The 4,680-nt window shown below is 50.3% G+C and overlaps 1 non-coding gene across 1 annotated transcript; it reads right to left on the minus strand.

Moving 5' to 3' along the window:
* Positions 1-2,671: 2,671 nt before the first annotated feature.
* On the minus strand, positions 2,672-2,743 carry TRNAV-AAC (transfer RNA valine (anticodon AAC)). The gene has a single exon. It is a non-coding gene; the product is annotated as a tRNA-Val (tRNA).
* Positions 2,744-4,680: the final 1,937 nt, after the last annotated feature.

A 4,680-nucleotide genomic window follows, 5' to 3' on the forward strand; every position in this document is an offset into this window, starting at 1 on the left:
GTGCTTAAACATTGAAATCAAGATCATTTGGCCGAAGTTCAATTACTCTACAGACACAGCAGGGACTGCAATAGTACACATATCACTCTACAGGTGCAACAAATACAGCAACTACAATGGTAAACAGGACGCTGAATTCTATGGCATTGAAGTCCCTCCCCTCCCCAAACCCCGCGCTCCTCAGGCTCTGCCCCAAAAACCTCCCACCGGTGGCAAAGAGGGATGTGGCAACCCTAATACCAGCTCTTCCAGGCCCCGATCGCTCATCCCTTGGCTACAGTTCAGTGTTGCACAACTGTATATGGGCCCTTTCATATTTCATTTTAACACATCTTGTTTGGGTCTTTCTGCTGTTTACATAGCAACTTTGTATGTTTTAACATTCTTGTCTTTTATTAGTGTCAGTTGTGAAACTATCAAGACGCTAAAGCTAACTCAGGCCACAGGATGTAATTTTAGCCCAGAAACAGACGAAAAAACACTTTCTCCCACCAGATAAATTCATATTTTATGTCTCTGAAATGTATATACTGGGAAACCAGCCTGCGAGCCAACAGTAATTCTTTCCTTGACGGTTTGCGGCCCGGCCCCCCCATGCCACCCCAGGGGAATTGTGTGTGGCCTAAATTACACAGCCTCCGTCAACAGTCTTGGATTTATTCTCCGTTGCGCAGCAAGGACGCTGTCAGTAGATCTCCTGCTACTACAAATGATGTCTAGCCGATAGAGATCAGATCACCTGGAGAAAATGGCAGCTTTGGCAATTGGACTCTATGGCATTGAAGTCCCTCCCCAAACCCCGCCCTCCTCAGACTCCCGCCAGTGGCGAAGAAGGACCTGGCAACCCTAGCTGACAGCATCCCTCCTGTTACAGCCTACGTTGTGTATTCAGCCTAAACCCACAATTCCCTCACGGGGCTGCCAGCTCTGGGTTGGGACCTACCTGGAGATTTGGAGATGGGGCCTGAGGAGGATGGGGTTCGGGGAGGGGAGAGACTTCAATAGGGTATAATACCATAGAGTCTACCTTACAAAGTGGCTATTTTCTCCAGGTGAACTGATCTCTGTCGCCTGAATATCACTTGTAATAGCAGGAGATCTCCAGCCACCACCTGGAGGTTGGCAACCCTATTCCCTCAGTACACAAACTGCTGGAACGGTGATGGGAGATTTTGCGGGTGGAGCCTGAGGAGGGAGTAGGGTTGCCAGGTCCCCGTTCGCCACCAGCGGGAGGTTTTTGGGGCAGAACCTGAGGAGGGCGGGGTTTGGGGAGGGGAGGGACTCCAATGCTATAGAGTCCGATTGCCAAAGTGGCCATTTTCTCCAGGTGAACTTATCTCTATCTGCTGGAGATCAATTGTAATAGCAGGAGATCTCCAACTAGTACCTGGAGGTTGGCAACCCTAGGAGGGAGGGTTTTGGAGAGGGGAGGGACTTGTACTCTATCGCACTGAACTGCCAAAGTGGCCATTTTCTCCAGGAGAACTGATCACTGTCACTTGGAGATCAGTTGCAATTGCGGGAGATCTCTAGCCACCACCTGGAAGCTGGCAACCCTACATGTATAATCAGAATGAAGCACCAGAGCAGTCGTGGGGTGGGGATGGGGGGACACCACGGGGAAACGGCCCTGCATAAATGACCTAACACTTTGCTTTGTCTTAACTCTCCTTTTTGCCTAAGAAACGGAGCCTCAAAAGTAGCGTTGCCAACCGCCAGGTAGTAGCAGGAGATCTCCTGCTAATTCAACTGATCTCCAGGCGATAGAGATCAGATCACCTGGAGAAAAATGGCTGCTTTGGCAATTGGACTCTATGGCATTGAAGTCCCTCCCCTCCCCAAACCCCGCTCTCTTCAGGCTCTGTCCCCCAAATCTCCCACCAGTTGAGAAGAGGGACCTGGCAACCCTACTCAAAAGCCCGCTCTGGGTTTCCTACCGCTCAGGATACGGGAAGCAAACTCCCACTGTACACTCCTCAGCAGAAGGATAACCTTCTTAGTCCACTGGAGTTCAGGGGCTTAGGAAGGGGTAATTCTGCTAAGGATTGCACTGCCAGTATGTTAGGAATTTTTGACAAAACAAATATTGGGCAGCCCAGCCCAGCCCAGCAGAAAGCGGAGAAATTCAAGCGCTTCCATCCAATCTTACAGAGAGGCCTCGAGGTCCCCCAAGCAGCTTCCTTATCTCTGATTAATTTTGCAAATATTTGCTTGCTTTAGTGGGTGTGTAAGGGTTAGATGGCTGGCTTGGACCTTTGCGGGCATTCAGAGCGCTTTCAGATGGACCGGGGTGGGGGTGAAAAGAGAGGAAATGAATCAGATACCAAGTTGACTTTGAAAAAAGCCTCAAACACATGAACACGTGAAGCTGCCATATACTGAACCAGACCCTTGGTCCATCAAAGTCAGTATTGTCTGCTCAGACCGGCGGCAGATCTCCAGGGTCTCAGGCAGAGGTCTTTCACATCACCTACTTGCCTGGTCCCTGTAACTGGAGATGCCGGTGATTGAACCTGGGACCTTCTTCATGCCAAGTAGAGGCTCTACTACTGAGCCACAGCCCCTCCCCAAGTCAGTACTGTCTACTCAGACTGGAAGTGGCTTTCTGGGGTCTCAGGCAGGGGTCTTTCACATCACCTCCTTGCCTGGTCTTTCACATCACCTCTTTAACTGGAGTTGCTGGGGATCGAACCTGGGACCTTCTGCATGTTAAGCAGATGCTCTACCACTGAGCCACAGTCCCTCCCCAAACCAACGTTCATGCAAACTAGCATGGAAGTCAATATGAAAGATGTCCTATTTGGGGAGGTGGCAGAGCAGAAGCTTTGCATTCAAAGAGATCCCGAGTTCAAGAGCTGACATCCCAACTGATCTCAGGTCAAAAATCCCTCTCCCAAGATCCTGCTGCTAGCCTGAGAAGATAATACTAGAATGGATGGATCGATAGTAGGGTTGCCAACCTCCAGGTGGTGGCTGGAGATCTCCTGCTATTACAACTAATCTCCAGGCGACAAAGATCAGTTCCCCTGGAGAAAATAGCTGCTTTGACAATTGAACTCTATGGCATTGAAATCCCCTCCACAAACCCCACCCTCCTCAGGCTCCGCCCTCAAAACCTCCCAAAGGTGGCAAAGAGGGACCTGGCAACCCTAATTGATGTCCTTCCCCTCCCCAAACTCTGCCCTCCTCAGGCTCCACCCCCAAAATCTCCAGGCATTTCCCACCCAGAGCCGGCAACCCTACCTACCACCCTGTCCCTACCAACAAACATGTGCCGTGCTTGGATAACTGGATGACAAGCTAAAAAGGAGTCTAGCCTGCTTTCCCCCTGCCACGCTCGCTTCTCATGAGCAGGGATTAGTTTCTTTAAACAGAGAAGCATTGCCCCAGGCTGCGGCCCAAAGCATTTCAGTCCAGACACTGGCTGACCTCCTCTAAACGAAGCCTGAGTCTGTATTACATAGATATGCATATGTAATGCATATAATTATAGGCTGGCTTCCTCTGCCTTGGCCCTAATCATAGGTGATCTCCCAAACGATCCCAGCGGGCAAGGTGGAACCACACCTGAGCAACCCAGAACACAGGGGAAGTCAAGACGCTGAACTTTGGAGCCGCAGCCCCTTGGATCCGTTCCAAGGTTCGTCGGGAGGGTTAGGGCCCGATAAAACGCCTCTCCGGGCAGGCGTTCGGGGAGGAGCCCGCACAAAGGGACTTCTTTTAACATCCGTCCTGATTCTCTCTCCCCCCCAAGCTTGGTCACCAGGCCCCACCTTGCATCTCATGGCAAGAAAAGAATAAATTTCCTTCCCCAGAAGGAAAGTCAACTGTGCCTCCAGCGTGGCCGGCCTGTCCCCAGAATGAGTCACTTCCCTTCCTTCGCTGATGTAGCTTAGTCTTCGCTCAGGACAGGACATGCCTGGAATTATCATCAGGAGAGGCTTTTCGCCCTCCTTCCCACACCCTCCCCCCCACAAAAAAACCTCCAGAGATAAGGGATGGGCATCTGTCAGAAAGGCTTTGGCTGGCCTGCGTCAGAGAAAGCAAGCTGAAGCATTTTGGAGACAAGGTTCACCCCTGAAGCTCATCCCCAGAACCTGTTTTCCACACAGCAGGCTAGGAATTGAGGAGATTGTCTGAGCATGTGCAGAGTGCTTCTGCTCACTCAGTGTAATCTAGGGTTGCCAACCTTCGGGTGGTGGTTGGAGATCTCCTGCTATTACAACTGATCTCCAGGCGACAGAGATCAGTTCCCTTGGAGAAAAAGGCCGTTTTGGCCATTGGACTCTATGGCGTTGAAGTTCCTCCCTTCTAGTACTACTACTACTATTATTATTATTACAAAGCCTTGCTCCTTTTGGTGGGGTAACCTTTCTGGTTCCACTGCAGATTCATAGATTCTTCAACTACGAGAAAGAAGCACAATTTCTTAAAGAACTATTGGGGCCATATACAAAGTTGCAGGAAAAATCCAGGGCATCCCCCTTCAGATAATTATGCACAGTGTAAACACTACTCACTCGTCAGGATTCGAACTGAAGACAGCAGCAGTTAGGCTCATCAAACAACACCCCTGATTCTTTCCTAGAGGAAGAAGGGCCGGGTTAACCCTTTCCTCTTTCTGTAGTTTTCCAGCTCCAAATAACCCTTCCCCATGCTCGAAGAGCAAGGATTAACCTG

The sequence above is a fragment of the Euleptes europaea genome, chromosome 18 (genome assembly GCF_029931775.1).
Source record: "Euleptes europaea isolate rEulEur1 chromosome 18, rEulEur1.hap1, whole genome shotgun sequence".
NCBI lineage: Eukaryota > Metazoa > Chordata > Lepidosauria > Squamata > Sphaerodactylidae > Euleptes > Euleptes europaea.